Source organism: Schistocerca piceifrons, chromosome 9 (genome assembly GCF_021461385.2).
Source record: "Schistocerca piceifrons isolate TAMUIC-IGC-003096 chromosome 9, iqSchPice1.1, whole genome shotgun sequence".
Taxonomy (NCBI): domain Eukaryota; kingdom Metazoa; phylum Arthropoda; class Insecta; order Orthoptera; family Acrididae; genus Schistocerca; species Schistocerca piceifrons.
Window position 1 is genome coordinate 216565360 of NC_060146.1, and position 17571 is coordinate 216582930.

Consider the following 17571-nt stretch of genomic DNA (forward strand, 5'->3'; position numbering starts at 1 on the left):
GTTGAAGAGTGAAACCAAAATTCAGGGTGAAAGGATATTAATAACAAGATCCGTTGATGACATTGCTATCCTTTGTAAAGTGAAGAAGAATTACTGGATCTGCTTAATTTAGTGAACAGCCTACTGAGTGCAGATTATGGACTGAGAGTAAATCGAATAAAGAGGCAAGTAATGAGAAGTAGCAGAGATGAGAACTGCGAGAAACTTAATATCAGGATCGGTGCTCACAAAATAGATGAACTTAAGGAAGTCTGCCACCTAGGGAGCAAAATAAAATGTGACGGACGGAGCAAGAAGGACATGAAAAGCAAACTGGCGATGGCAGAAAGGGCATTCCTGGCCAAGAGAAGTCTACAAGTATCAAACATAGTTCTTAATCTGAGGAATAAATTTCTGAGAATGTACGTTTAGATGACAACATTGTACGTCTGCCCCCGGTAGCTGAGCAGTCAGCGCGACAGAATGTCAATACTAAGGGCCCGGGTTCGATTCCCGGCTAAGGTCGGAGATTTTCTCCGCTCAGGGACTGGGTGTTGTGTTGTCCTAAACATCATCATTTCATCCCCATCGACGCGCAAGTCCAATAGAAAGACTTGCACCCGGCGAACGGTCTACCCGACGGGAGGCCCTAGTCACACGACATTAATTTACGACATTGTATGACTGAATAACATGGATTGTGGTGAAACCAGAAAAGAAGAGAATCGAACCATTTGAGATGTGATGCTACAGAGGAAAGTTGAAAATTAGGTGGACGGGTAAGATAAAGAATGAAAAGGTTCGATGGGGAATCCGTGATGCTAGCCGTAGTGGCCGAGCGGTTCTAGACGCTTCAGTCTGGAACCGCGCGACCGCTACGGTCGCTGGTTCGAATCCTGCCTCGGGCATGGATGTGTGTGATGGCCTTAGGTTAGTTAGGTTTACGTAGTTCTAAGTTCTAGGGGACTGATGACCTCAGATGTTGCTTAGTGCTCAGAACCATTTGAACCATTTTTGAATCTGTGATGAAAGGATTGTATCGGAAACACTGACAAGAAGAAGGGACAGGATGATAGGACATCTGTAAAAACATCAGGGAATGACTTACATGTTACTAAGGGGGCTGTAGAGGGTAAAAATTGTAGGTGAAGACAGAGACTGGAATGCATCCAGCACATAACTGGAGACATGGGTTGCAAATGCTGCTCTGAGGTGAAGAGGTTGGCACAGGAGAGGAATCCTTTAGAATTGTTGGCGGGCCGCATCAAACCAGTTAGAAGACTAATGACTCAGAAGAGCTGATGGTAGGGTTCGAGTGTGGCGGAAACCCGCCGAAGCAATGAAGCCAGGTTTTCAACAGGGCACTTTACAAGCTGTTAATGGCTCTATAATGGAATTAGCTGTGTATACGTGGAATGGACTGGATCCTCTGATCAAACTGTTCGATCGCTGAGTGGGAATGGTTACGTTCGTCTACCTGAAGACCATTTGCAGCCATTCATGGACTTCATGTTCCCAAACAACAGTGCAATTGATGTGGATGACAACACGGCATATCACCGGCCACAGTTTTTCGCTATTGGTTTGAAGAACAGTGTGGACGGCTAGAGCTAATGATGCGGCCTCCATATCGCCCGACATGACTCTCAATGAACACATTTGGGACATAATCGGGAGGTCAGTTTGTGCGCAACATCCTGCACCGGCAACACTTTCGCGATTGTGGACGGCCATAGAGGCAACATAGCTCAGTACTCCTGGAGGGGACTTCCAGCGACGTATGGACTCCATGCTGCATGGAGCTGCCGCACGACGCTGGACAGAGGGGGGCCCAACAAGATATTAGGAAATATCCCATTACTTTTGCCACCTCAGAGCAGTCTGGGTAGTTTGCCACTATTCCTTATGCTGCATCAAGAGAGGTACACCGTTTCAAACTGCAACACTTTTTATGATGTTAAACCATTAGCGTAAGATTATGCCGCTCTTCGAATAGCTTATTTCAGCTTTTTAAGCATGAAATTTCGTCAAAAGCCTATGAAATACTGAAAAGTATAGTTTTGGTGCCCCTGGATCCGTGAGACAGGGAACCTGCAAATGAGATTGGGTGACGGTTTCAGCGGTTCAGTTATACACGTGTCTTCAATCAATCCCACTTGGCAAGGGTGCTAGATTTGACGAAAAATATTGTGCAACCGGGCGAATAAGTGAACGTATGCCTGCTCTTCCGTAGATGAATCGCATTTCCTTAAGACTGACGCAATCAATCTCAGACTGGCATACGTTTTGCCTGCAGTTTGCTTTATGCAGTCATCCCGCTTTAGCATTTCCCGGGCGGATATTTGTAGGTGTTCCGGGGTTGTTACTGTTTGCAGTGACTTTTTGGCAACAGCTTAATCCAACAGCGCAGGATCTTTTCGCCTTTTTTATGCTGTGTATCTTATATTTCTACTACCACTAACGTGAATTGACAGTCTCTGCGTCAGTCATCGATGCTCCACAAATATTTCTTCTGTCCTCTGTCGCTGCAACCTTCCCGCAGCCATCCACATTATCCGTGACATCATTCACTGAATGCTGGGTGGCTATAATTAAAGTTCTGCTTCTCAACAGAGGTCCAGTGTGGGCTGTAATTATCGTATGGCAGCGAAATTTGGTAGATAAGCAAATGCGTTAATGTGATATCGATTGATGCTGGAAAAAAAAATTACATCCAGTTTTGGCCTCCAGGCGCAAATCTGGCGCCGTACACTGTTTGTATGACGTCATCACACCCAGGCTGTCATTTGATGAGCCACAGCGTGAGTGAGCAGTACGGCTATAGGGAAGAGAAACGGTGCGCTGTTAATGAAACTGTTTCAAGTGAACGGCAGCAATTAAAGTACCGGTACTGCATTGAGAGAATATCGCAGGCTGAAAAGTCTGAGGAAGAGTCCGATGTCGTTAAATATGATGAGGACGATGGTGGTGGTGGTGGTGATGGTGGTTTTGGTGATGAGATTCGAAAACAGGGTGGTCCTGGAATGGCACGTGGAATAGGAAGACGTCTTATCCCGGTGGAAGTTACTGACGAGGTTGCTGTTGCTCTAACTGACAATGCAGCTCGTGACCCGGCTAGTGTTAGTGTTCATCCAATGTCGCGGGAATTGTCCTCCTCATGTTCAACAATGCAGAAGATCTTTCGGTCTGTTTTACACTGCTACCAGTACAAGATCCAGACGGTGCAGCAACTGAAACCTCATGATCCGCAGCAAAATTCCGACTTTGATTTTCGGTTTATGACTCGGATCTAAGTTCACCAAAGAAGACGAAGTAGATATTCCTGAATTACAATGAAGAACAACTGCCAAGATGAGAAACATAGAAGTAGATATCCTCGGTGTAACAAAGCAGCTTACAACACTTAATAAAGGCAAGGCCTCCGGTCCAGAATGTATACCAGTCAGATTCCTCCCCGAGTATTCCGATAAAACAGTTCCATATTTAGCAATTATACACAACCACTCGCTCACAGAAAAATCCACATATAAAGACTGGAAAATTGCTCAAGTCACACCAATACCCAGAAAGGGAAGTAGGAGTAATCTGCTGAATTACAGGCCTATAACACTAACGTCGAATTTCAGTAGCGTTTTGGAACATATACTGTATTCGAACATTATGAATTGCCTCAAAGAAAACGATTTATTGACAGATAGGCAGCACGGATACAGAAGATATCGTTTTTGTGAAACACAACTAGCTCTTTATACTCATGAAGTAATAAGTGCTGTCGACAGGGGACGTCAAATTGATTCCATATTTTTAGATTTCCAGAAGGCTTTCGATACCGTTCCGCACAAGCGTCTTCCTATCAAACTGCGTGCCTACGGAGTATCGCCACAGTTGTCCGACTGGATTAGTGATTTCCTGCCAGAAAGGCCACAGTTCGTAGTAATAGACGGCAAGTCATCGAGTAAAACAGAAGTAATATCCGGCGTTCCCCAGGGAAGCGTTATAGGCTCTCTACTGTTCCTGATCTATAATAACGACATAGGAGACAATCTGAGTAGCCGTCTTAGATTATTTGCAGATGATGCTGTCATTTACCGCCTTGTAAAGTCATCAGATGATCTAAACGACTTACAAAATGATTTAAATAAGATATCTGTATGGTGCGAAAAGTGGCAATTGACCCTTAATAAAGAAAAGTGTGAAGGTACTCACATGAGTACTAAAAGAAATCAGCTAAATTTCGATTACGCGATAAGTCACACAAATCTGAAGGCTGTAAATTCAATTAAATACTTAGGGATTACAATTACAAATAACCTAAATTGGAACGATCACATATATAATATTGTGTGTAGAGCAATCCAAAGACTGCGGTTCATTGGCAGAACACTTGGAAGGTGCAACAGGTCTACGAGAGAGATTGCTTACACCACGCTTGTCCGCCCTATTCTGGAGTATTGGTGTGCGGTATGGGATCCGCATCTGGTGGGACTGACGGATGACATCGAAAAAGTTCAACGAAGGGCAGATAAATAGGGCATAGTGCCACAGACATGATATGTGAATTGGAGTGGCAAGTATTAAAACAAAGGCGTTTTTCGTTGCGACGGGATCTTCTCATGAAATTTGAATCACCAGTTTTCTCATCCGATTGCAAAAACATCCTGTTGGCACCCACCTACGTAGGGAGAAATGATCATCACGATAAAATAAGAGAAAAAAAGGGCTCGCACAGAAAAATTTAAGAGCTCGTTTTTGCCGCGTGTCGTTGGAGAGTGGAACGGTAGAGAGACAGCTTCAAGGTGGTTCATTGACCCCTCTGCCAAACACTTTGTTGTTTATAGCAGAGTAATCACGTAGATGTAGATGTAAGTTGATGACACGTGGCCGGGCAATATTCTGTGGAGGGACGAGGCACATTTTACACTACAGGGCGCAGTAAATATACAGAGCTGTCGAATTTTTTATACTGGTCAACCGCGTGCTGTGTACGAAGAGACATTCCACTGCGGCTGCGTGGTATGGATTCACAGGCGCTTTTAGTGTCAGTACGTTCTTTTCTTGGAGAGAATACACCCAGAGGACATATCAGGTGTACAGTGAAGTCCACACGATACAGTTCTTTTCTTGGAGAGAATACACCCAGAGGACATATCAGGTGTACAGTGAAGTCCACACGATACAGTTCTTTTCTTGGAGAGAATACACCCAGAGGACATATCAGGTGTACAGTGAAGTCCACACGATACAGTTCTTTTCTTGGAGAGAATACACCCAGAGGACATATCAGGTGTACAGTGAAGTCCACACGATACAGTTCTTTTCTTGGAGAGAATACACCCAGAGGACATATCAGGTGTACAGTGAAGTCCACACGATACAGTTCTTTTCTTGGAGAGAATACACCCAGAGGACATATCAGGTGTACAGTGAAGTCCACACGATACAGTTCTTTTCTTGGAGAGAATACACCCAGAGGACATATCAGGTGTACAGTGAAGTCCACACGATACAGTTCTTTTCTTGGAGAGAATACACCCAGAGGACATATCAGGTGTACAGTGAAGTCCACACGATACAGTTCTTTTCTTGGAGAGAATACACCCAGAGGACATATCAGGTGTACAGTGAAGTCCACACGATACAGTTCTTTTCTTGGAGAGAATACACCCAGAGGACATATCAGGTGTACAGTGAAGTCCACACGATACAGTTCTTTTCTTGGAGAGAATACACCCAGAGGACATATCAGGTGTACAGTGAAGTCCACACGATACAGTTCTTTTCTTGGAGAGAATACACCCAGAGGACATATCAGGTGTACAGTGAAGTCCACACGATACAGTTCTTTTCTTGGAGAGAATACACCCAGAGGACATATCAGGTGTACAGTGAAGTCCACACGATACAGTTCTTTTCTTGGAGAGAATACACCCAGAGGACATATCAGGTGTACAGTGAAGTCCACACGATACAGTTCTTTTCTTGGAGAGAATACACCCAGAGGACATATCAGGTGTACAGTGAAGTCCACACGATACAGAGACCTCGTTGTAGAGCACAGCATGTGGTTGCTGCTTTTGCGGAGCACAACTATGTGGAAAGTACTGTTTTCGTGCAAGATGGGGCAACGCCTCATGTCGCTCGCTCAGTGAAAGATCGACTCTGCAACTTTCAAAAATGGTTCAAATGGCTCTGAGCACTATGGGACTTAACTTCTGAGGTAGGATTCGAACCTGCGACCGTAGCGGTCATGCTGTTCCAGACTGTAGCGTCTAGAACCGCTCGGCTACCCCGGCCGGCAATGCAACTTTCGACGAACGTGTTATCTCCAGAGGTTTACCAGATGCGTTGCGTGTAAGATGACCTGATCTGAATCCATGTGATTTTTGGGTCTGGTGATATCTAAAACGACGGGTTTACCAAGGACACGTTCTGTCTCAACCTGACCGGAAGGTCAGAAAACAGGGACACGTTGCCCCTAATCCCCCGGACCTGCTGCGAGCAATTGTTGATCACGACTTTTGACGGATGTAGCATTTCGTTGACGTCTACGGTGCTCATACTGAACAAAGAGTGTAAACGGCGGTTAATGCTAAATCAAACATCATTCCTTTCTCACTTGCCTCACTTTTTTTTCCACCCACGTACCATCCCTAATTCACTGCATATGGAAACATTTAGATACGTGCTTCTCGCACTCACATCACTAGATTCGTACCTGGTGGCCCAATTTCGCGTTAACGCATTAACATGTCTGACAACCTTCGCAGCCGGCCGAAGTGGCCGTGCGGTTAAAGGCGCTGCAGTCTGGAACCGCAAGACCGCTACGGTCGCAGGTTCGAATCCTGCCTCGGGCATGGATGTTTGTGATGTCCTTAGGTTAGTTAGGTTTAACTAGTTCTAAGTTCTAGGGGACTAATAACCTCAGCAGTTGCGTCCCATAGTGCTCAGAGCCATTTGAACAACCTTCGCTGCCATACGACAATCACATCGCACACTGTACGTCTGTGAGTTGAAAACACTTTATAAGCGCCCAGTCAAACAGTAACAGTCGTGTCGCGCTTGTTGCGCACTTCTGAAATTTCCATCGTATCTGTCAGTTTGATTCCGTTAAGAGCTACGTGTTGAGTCCTGTCAGCAAGAAAGACCTGCATCCAGCCGCCGGTCTGGTCCGATGCACGGTAAGCTCGGACTTTCTCCACTCTGAACGACAGTGAGGAACCGTGTCACACGCCTTCCGGGAGTCACGGGATGCGGCATCCATCTACGTGGCCGCCTTTGTCTATGGCTCCTTGAGTTCCGTTCTCCAAAAGCATGGAGGTAAAAGTAAGAGGAGTTGTCATAACGTCACAAACTTGGAGCCGACCCAACTGAAGATCCGCCATGTTAGCTACCCCAAAACATTCGCTTGTGGTAGTTTGATTCCGTGTAGTTGTGAAGTGTTTTGATAAAAAATGCCGGCTTGCGTCGCTTACTGGTGAACTAATAGTTCTGATTGTAGCCTAAAGTTTAAACAAATCACACTTCATTCGTAAGTGGACTTATTTAAGCGCTATTTTCTTATATATACTTGAAATTCTGATGCACTGCAAAGTTTTACAGCATGGTTTTATTTCTGTGATTTGACTTCAGATTTCCTATCAATCCAATGCGAAGAGCTCTCTGGAGGTGAGCAATACACGTGGTTTTCATTGCTTGGTTATTCCCAAGTAACTGAAAAGTCCTGGCAAGAAATATCCTGGAAATGGGGCTAATGTTTCAAAATGCGGTAATTTAATATAAAAGTAATGTAACTACATGTATTTCATTAAATCTTAAGTAACCTGTTACAGTGGTTAAATTATGAGTACTTAAAGGGTTTGCCACACTGAATGTCACTTGGTAGGTACAATTTAAAAGCAAAGCAGATGTGTAAAATACAATGGGCCCTACAATCTTAAATTCCATTTTTTTCCTTCGTAATTTAACAAATCTTTCACTTTGTTGACATGACAGCTGGCTTGTTTGTATCATCCCTGCATACATCTATGGGACACCAAGCGAAATACGGCAAGTTTCTTGCAAACTTGAACATTTAAAATTTCCATTTGACTTGAAAATGCAACGAATACAAATCGATGCCTCTAAACTATCAATCACTGCTTTTAGAGTTCTGGCTTTATCAGTTATCGACACAAACACAATGAAAGTGAATAGAAATTGATTATGAAAGCACGCTTGTCATAGCACATACGTCTCTTCTCGGTTATTCGAAGTGTATAAACAAAAAGGAATTACCGTACTGAGGCCAGAAGCGTCATATTCTCGTGTCGTATTACTGTATCGAATACGCGTTTAAGACCAGAAAAACGTTAGAAGTTGCGTTCCTTATGCTGTGTTGTTCACTAAAATAGTGCAACATTAACTATATAAAATAAATATCGCGTGCACACGACAGAAATAACGAACAAAAAGGAATTGTAAACACTCGTCTGCTAATGTTTTGGGTGATCCAAGATGGCGGCAAGCCCAACCCATTGGCTTCAAAACAACGTACAGCGTAAGTCTGTAGCGCCATCTCCCCTTATTCTATCTCCATGTCCAAAAGCATCTTAACGTCTGAGCGTAAAACACCTTCGATGATTTTGCATCAGATTGAAGTCAGCGATATGAGCCCACAATTGTGGGGTAGGGAGAACTGGTTTAGAAAAATTCATTCGAGAGTTGCAAGTGAAAATTACAAGACTCTGTAGGTCATAGCTGTGTCTCCTAAACCGGTGGCCGCCTTACAGAGACTATTAGATTGAAGTCTGATCCTTTGTCTAGCGAGTAAGTTATTCATTAAAAAGGGGTAAAATCGGTGTGATAATTTTCTGTGTGTTTACAAGACGAGACAGAGACGATAATTAGGTAAGTTTGGTCCTTCTGCACGAATGTGTTTTCGGATCTTTTAAATTACTTTGTAGCTCAGTCAATTTGTAATTATTAATTCTGTGGCTGACTTACATTTCCTCAAGATTCTCCTCATGAACCACAGCCTGGTAAGTAGCGTCGAGTTACTTAAAGTGGCGCCCCTTATCTCCTGTGCTGATAACAGCTTTCGACAAGTCACTGAACTGAATCTCTCTTGTCGTGTTCCACTTGCCAGAGCAACCGGTGGGCAGTGTAAGTGTAAAAGCACGGTCTGCCGACGTACATAAAACTCCCAGAGGAAATTCTCTTTTTCGTGATAATTTTATTCGCTTGAGCTACTTGTGCTGGAAACAACAGTTACTCACCGAGCGAGGTTAGCACACTGGACTCGCATTCGGGAGGACGACGGTTCAAACTCGCGTCCGACCATCTTGATTTAGGTTTTCCGTGATTTCCCCAGATCGCTTCAGGCAAATGCCGGGATGGTTCCTTTGAAAGCGCACGGCCTACTTCCTTCCCCAATCCGATGGGACCGATGACCTCGCTGTTTGGTCCCCTCTCCCAAATCAGCAGAGTGCCCCCCCCCCCCCCTGCCCCCCCCCTCTCCCACTGATAACAGCTACTGTCAAATCTGAAAGGTATAGTATAGGAAAAGATGATAAGTTCTGTTATTTGGGCATCGTAATTATAAAAATCGACAGATGTTGGACGGAAATAAGAGAATGTATTGCAACAGAAAATGTTGTGTTCTGTGAAGGAAGACAACTATTCGCGAACGAAACGTTTACTATAAAAGAGAATAAAATTGTTATCTTAAGACGTTTACTTGGAGTGAGTCCCTGTATGGCTTTCAAAGTCAGGCAGGCCTAAGGGCGATTGGAACGCTGGTTCGGAGAAGGCAGGCGAGGACCAGTGGGGCAAAAAGAGAAACCAACGAAGATGTTTTCAAGGAAGTTAGCGAACGACATAAGTATTGAAAACATTATAACCAAATTTTTTCACATTTATGTAGAGACGAAACATGTTACTAAAGGAAAATGCTAAGGAGGAAAACCAAGGCGTGGGCAAGAAAGGAATTTGAAACAGTAGTAATGGAGATAGCCGAATGTCAAACTATAAAAAAAGGAGTCGGAGTGGGAGAGAGAGAGAGAGAGAGAGAGAGAGAGAGAGAGAGAGAGAGTGTGTGTACTACACGAAGTGAAAAAGAGTGGTTGTGGCGACAAGTTAGAGTATTCAGGAGTTGTTTGACCGATGGCAGTCCAAAAGCAAAAACGTGTAAACTGTATTACGCTACAAAGCAAACCGCTGAATCACCGCAACTGTCCCTGAAAAATGTACTGTATTACAATGAGTTTTTCGATCAACGCAACGAATCCCACGTCTTTCTTTTGATTTCTTTCAAACCACGGCGTGGTCCTGGTAATACTTTCAGTATTATGGAAACTCCATTTTTTTCTTTTACTTGCGCTTCAACGGCGATACTACTGATATATTCAGTTTTTAAGAAGGTAATTTAGCAGTTGAAGGTTGTTTAGTCCAACGTTTTGAAACACACCTATGGGGGACCGTTTTGTCGATGAACAAGATGTAATCCGCTGTGCATTGCTTTTCGATGCACGCCGGAAATTCTGCACTAATTGCTACTCAAATTGGTTAATTCTCTCCGCGTAGGCCGCTTCGAGCAGTAATTGAATGTCAGAAGACCCTTCCTGTACTGTCAATCATCAACTATTGCTCCGAGCAGGTATGAATGTTTATCAACCAACAATTTCCGCAATCATTCAGTATGCTTATGCGATGACTTCGCCCGTTCTCAACCACGATAGATTTTTATAATCAAGCGGGACACATATTAAAAGCACTTCCTTGTGATTGTATGCCGTAATGTGACAGGGTGTCCTAATTGTCCCTTTTCGATATTAACCTCTTTTCTGAGTCCTATAACTAATCTTGCTCTAATATGTATTACTTACGAGGTATGTTTTAGCTGCCTCTTTAAATAGTGTATTTTAGTCATCTTTTTCATCAGTTTGGGTAATTATTTATTATTATTATTATTATTATTATTATTATTGTTATTCACGTACGGACCCATTAGGACCACGCGAGGTACAGTCAATCAATGTCGCTTTTGATGGTTGGCCTTGCTTCGTGTCCAAATTTGTTTCATCCTTTCAGAATGAAGTCTCTTTCTTTCATCAAACCACTGTATTCCAGTCCGTTCTCTAATATCCCTCTGACCAACTTTGCAGTCACACATCTTTTGTCTGGATGTTTTGCTATCTGTAACGTCTGTCTGAATTATACAGGCTACTTTAAGATCCCCCCCCCCCCCCCATGAACCATGGACCTTGCCGTTGGTGGGGAGGCTTGCGTGCCTCAGTGATACAGATAGCCGTACCGTAGGTGCAACCACAACGGAGGGGTATATGTTGAGAGGCCAGACAAACGTGTGGTTCTTGAAGAGGGGCAGCAGCCTTTTCAGTAGTTACAAGGGCAACAGTCTGGATGATTGACTGATCTGGCCTTGTAACAATAACCAAAACGGCCTTGCTGTGCTGGTACTGCGAACGGCTGAAAGCAAGGGGAAACTACAGCCGTAATTTTTCCCGAGGGCATACAGCTTTACTGTATGATTAAATGATGATGGCGTCCTCTTGGGTAAAATATTCCGGAGGTAAAATAGTCCCCAATTCGGATCTCCGGGCGGGTACTACTCAAAAGGATGTCGTTACCAGGAGAAAGAAAACTGGCGTTCTACGGATCGGAGCGTGGAATGTCAGATCCCTTAATCGGGCAGGTAGGTTAGAAAATTTAAAAAGGGAAATGGATAGGTTAAAGTTAGATATAGTGGGAATTAGTGAAGTTCGGTGGCAGGAGGAACAAGACTTCTGGTCAGGTGACTACAGGGTTATAAACACAAAATCAAATAGGGGTAATGCAGGAGTAGGTTTAATAATGAATAGGAAAATAGGAATGCGGGTAAGCTACTACAAACAGCATAGTGAACGCATTATTGTGGCCAAGATAGATACGAAGCCCACACCTACTACAGTAGTACAAGTTTATATGCCAACTAGCTCTGCAGATGAAAAAATTGAAAAAATGTATGATGAAATAAAAGAAATTATTCAGATTGTAAAGGGAGACGAAAATTTAATAGTGATGGGTGACTGGAATTCGAGTGTAGGAAAAGGGAGAGAAGGAAACATAGTAGGTGAATATGGATTGGGGCTAAGAAATGAAAGAGGAAGCCGCCTGGTTGAATTTTGCACAGAGCACAACATAATCATAGCTAACACTTGGTTTAAGAATCATGAAAGAAGGTTGTGTACATGGAAGAACCCTGCAGATACTAAAAGGTATCAGATAGATTATATAATGGTAAGACAGAGACTTAGGAACCAGGTTTTAAATTGTAAGACATTTCCAGGGGCAGATGTGGACTCTGACCACAATCTATTGGTTATGACCTGTAGATTAAAACTGAAGAAACTGCAAAAAGGTGGGAATTTAAGGAGATGGGACCTGGATAAACTGAAAGAACCAGAGGTTGTACAGAGTTTCAGGGAGAGCATAAGGGAACAATTGACAGGAATGGGGGAAAGAAATACAGTAGAAGAAGTATGGGTAGCTTTGAGGGATGAAGTAGCGAAGGCAGCAGAAGATCAAGTAGGTAAAAAGACGAGGGCTAGTAGAAATCCTTGGGTAACAGAAGAAATATTGAATTTAACTGATGAAAGGAGAAAATATAAAAATGCAGTAAATGAAGCAGGCAAAAAAGAATACAAACGTCTCAAAAATGAGATCGACAGGAAGTGCAAAATGGCTAAGCAGGGATGGCTAGAGGACAAATGTAAGGATGTAGAGGCTTGTCTCACTAGGGGTAAGATAGATGCTGCCTACAGGATAATTAAAGAGACTTTTGGAGATAAGAGAACGACTTGTATGAATATCAAGAGCTCAGATGGAAACCCAGTTCTAAGCAAAGAAGGGAAAGCAGAAAGGTGAAAGGAGTATATAGAGGGTCTATACAAGGGCGATGTACTTGAGGACAATATTATGGAAATGGAAGAGGATGTAGATGAAGATGAAATGGGAGATAAGATACTGCGTGAAGAGTTTGACAGAGCACTGAAAGACCTGAGTCGAAACAAGGCCCCCGGAGCAGACAACATTCCATTGGAACTATTGACGCCCTTGGGAGAGCCAGTACTGACAAAACTCTACAATCTGGTGAGCAAGATGTATGAAACAGGCAAAATACCCTCAGACTTCAAGAAGAATATAATAATTCCAATCCAAAAGAAAGCAGGTGTTGATAGATGTGAAAATTACCGAACTATCAGTTTAATAAGTCACAGCTGCAAAATACTAACACGAATTCTTTACAGACGAATGGAAAAACTAGTAGAAGCCAACCTCGGGGAAGATCAGTTTGGATTCCGTAGAAACACTGGAACACGTGAGGCAATACTGACCTTACGACTTATCTTACAACAAAGATGAAGGAAAGGCAAACCCACGTTTCTAGCATTTGTGGACTTAGAGAAAGCTTTTGACAATGTTGACTGGAATACTCTCTTTCAAATTCTAAAGGTGGCAGGGGTAAAATACTGGGAGCGAAACGCTATTTACAATTTGTACAGAAACCAGATGGCAGTTATAAGAGTCGAGGGACATGAAACGGGAGCAGTGGTTGGGAAGGGAGTAAGACAGGGTTGTAGCCTCTCCCCGATGTTGTTCAATCTGTATATTGAGCAAGCAGTAAAGGAAACAAAAGAAGTATTCGGAGTAGGTATTAAAATTCATGGAGAAGAAATAAAAACTTTGAGGTTCGCCGATGACATTGTAATTCTGTCAGAAACAGCAAAGGACTTGGAAGAGCAGTTGAATGGAATGGACAGTGTCTTGAAAGGAGGATATAAGATGAACATCAACAAAAGCAAAACGAGGATAATGGAATGTAGTCTAATTAAGTCGGCTGATGCTGAGGGAATTAGATTAGGAAATGAGACACTTAAAGTAGTAAAGGAGTTTTGCTATTTGGGGAGCAAAATAACTGATGATGGTCGAAGTAGAGAGGATATAAAATGTAGACTGGCAATGGCAAGGAAAGCGTTTCTGAAGAAGAGAAATTTGTTAACATCGAGTATAGATTTAAGTGTCAGGAAGTCGTTTCTGAAAGTATTTGTATGGAGTGTAGCCATGTATGGAAGTGAAACATGGACGATAAATAGTTTGGACAAGAAGAGAATAGAAGCTTTCGAAATGTGATGCTACACAAGAGTGCTGAAGATTAGATGAGTAGATCACATAACTAATGAGGAAGTATTGAATAGGATTGAGGAGGAGAGAAGTTTTTGGCACAACTTGACCAGAAGAAGGGATCGGTTGGTAGGACATGTTCTGAGGCATCAAGGGATCACCAATTTAGTATTGGAGGGCAGCGTGGAGGGTAAAAATCGTAGGGGGAGGCCAAGAGATGAATACACTAAGCAGATTCAGAAGGATGTAGGTTGCAGTAGGTACTGGGAGATGAAAAAGCTTGCACAGGATAGAGTAGCACGGAGAGCTGCATCAAACCAGTCTCAGGACTGAAGACCACAACAACTACTTTAAGATCCTCATTAATCGCTGTGATCAATTTAATTGGCTCAGTTTTGACCTTACTTCTGTTTTCGTAGAATTTTACTGTTCGTTTTGTCAACCTAGTGGGTCCCGTTCTTTTAATGTGCCGATAAAACTAACATCTTCGTTTTCTCATGTCACCATGTATGGCTGTGTATTCTTCTATTTCCTTATTACTTGTCACCCTATAAGTTTCTCCATCAGTAATTTTGAGGCATAATATTTTTCTAATAGTCTTTCTTTACTTCTTTTGAATTTCTTCAATATCCCTATTTCTATTTAAAATTAAAGTTCCTGCTCCATAAAGACATTCATGTTTGATTACGGCTCTGTAATGCGTAAGTTTACTGAATTCAGAAAGTTATTTTTATTATAAATATTTTGTGTTAACCTGAATGCAGTTGCCATTTTTTGAAAGCGAACTTAGTTCGCAGCTTTTTCCAGACGGTTTTCTTGTATGATTTCACCCCAAGTATTTAAGCTGAGAAATCTTTTTGTTTTCCATATTTCGTGTTCAAAAACTTTGGTGCTTCTTTGTTGCAAGTTATATATTCCGATTTTTAGAATGATATTTGTAGTCTTACTTTTCCTGCAACTTCCTTAAAATTTCAGTTTTTTTTCTAGCTGTGGTAATATCCCTAGTTAACACTGCCAGATCATCTTCAAAGGTGAGCCAATCTACTCTAATATTAGTTCTACCTAAGTTCATTGATTGATATAAATTTTGACTCGAGATTTGCGCTCGCCATTTCCAAAACACAGTTAAACGGTAATAGGGAGAGTTCATCTCCCTGTGTTGCACCAATCTTAATGTCAAATAGTTCACAAATTTCTCCCGTGGATGTAACTTTAGAACTAGCGTCGGTTAACGTTTCCTTAATCATTGTCAGACTTTCATTTCTAGCACTGGTTAATTTAAAATTTGGAAAAGAGATTCTACATCTACACCTACATTTATACTCCGCAAGCCACCCAACGGTGTGTTGCGGAGGGCACTTTACGTGCCACTTCACCAAGTGCCCATCCGCTGCAGATCTTCCTGCATTTCGCTGCAATTTTCTAATGCTGCAACTTCTCTGTGTACTACAGCATCATCCGCGAAAAGCCGCATGGAACTTCCGACGCTGTCTACTAGGTCATTTATATATATATTGCGAAAAGCAATGGTACCATAACAGTCACCTGTGGCACGACAGAGGTTACTTTAACGTCTGTAGACGTCTCTCCATTGACAACAACATGCTGTGTTCTGTTTGCTAAAAACTCGGCAATCCAGCCACACAGCTGGTCTGATATTCCGTAGGCTCCTACTTTGTTTATCTGTTTCGAACGCCTTCCGAAAGTCAAGGAAAATGGCATCTACCTGGGAGCCTAATATTTTCTGGGTCTCATGAACGACTAAAGCGAGTTGCGTCTCACACGATCGCTGTTGCCGGAATCCATGTTGATTCCTACAGAGTAGATTCTGGGTTTCCAGAAATGACAGGATACGCGAGCAAAAAACATGTTCTAAAATTCTACAACAGATCGACGTCAGAGATATAGGTCTATAGTTTTGCGCATCTGCTAGACGACCCTTCTTGAAGACTGGGACTACCTGTGCTCTTTTCCAATCATTTGGAGCCTTCCGTTCCGCCGGTACACGGCTGTTAGAAGGGCGGCAAGTTCTTTCGCGTATTCTGTCAGGTCCAGTGGACTTTCCTCTGTTGAGTGATTCCAGTTGCTTTTCTATTCCTTGGACACTTATTTCGATGTCAGCCATTTTTTCGTTCGTGCGAGGATTTAGAGAAGGAACTGCAGTGCGGTCTTCCTCTGTGAAACAGCTTTGGAAAAACGTGTTTAGTATTTCAGCTTTACGCGTGTCATCCTCTGTTTCAATGCCATCATCATCCCAGAGTGTCTGGATATGCTGTTTCGAGCCACTTTCTGATTTAACGTAAAACCAGAACTTCCTAGGATTTTCTGTCAAGTCGGTACATAGAATTTTACTTTCGAATTCACTGAACACTTCACGCATAGCCCTCCTTACCCTAACTTTGACATCGTTTAGCTTCTGTTTGTCTGAGAGGTTTTGGCTGCGTTTAAACTTGGAGTGAAGCTCTCTTTGCTTTCGCAGTAGTTTCCTAACTTTGTTGTTGAACCACGGTGGGTTTTTCCCGTCCCTCACAGTTTTACTCAGCACGTACCTGTCTAAAACGCATTTTACGATTGCTTTGAACTTTTCCCATAAACACTCAATATTGCCAGTGTCGGAACAGAAATTTTCGTTTTGATCTGTTAGGTAGTCTGAAATCTGCCTTCTATTACTCTTGCTAAATAGATAAACCTTCCTCCTTTTTTATATTCCTATTTACTTCCATATTCAGAGATGCAGCAACGGCCTTATGATCACTGATTCCCTGTTCTGCGCTTACAGAGTCGAAAAGTTCGGGTCTGTTATCAGTAGGTGCAAGATGTTATCTCCACGAGTCGGTTCTCTGTTTAATTGCTCGAGGTAATTTTCGGATAGTGCACTCAGTATAATGTCACTCGATGCTCTATCCCTACTACCCGTCCTAAACATCTGAGTGTCCCAGTCTATACCTGGTAAATTGAAATCTCCACCTAAGACTATAACATGCTGAGAAAATTTATGTGAAATGTATTCCGGATTTTCTCTCAGTTGTTCTGTCACTAATGCTGCTGAGTCGGGAGGTCGGTAAAAGGAGCCAATTATTAACCTAGCTCGGTTGTTGAGTGTAACCTCCACCCATAATAATTCACAGGAACTATCCACTTCTACTTCACTACAGGATAAACTACTACTAACAGCGATAAACACGCCACCGCCGGTTGCATGCAATCTATCCTTTCTTATCACCGTCTGTACCTTTGTAAAAATTTCGGTAGAATTTATCTCTGGCTTCAGCCAGCTTTCCGTACCTATAACGGTTTCAGCTTCAGTGCTTTCTATCAGCGCTTGAAGTTCCGGTACTTTACCAACGCAGCAACCCTCTGCGATGGCGCCTTCCACTGCAGTTTCAAGTCTCTCTTGGCATGTGTTCGTTATAGAGCCACTGGTTCACTAATTAG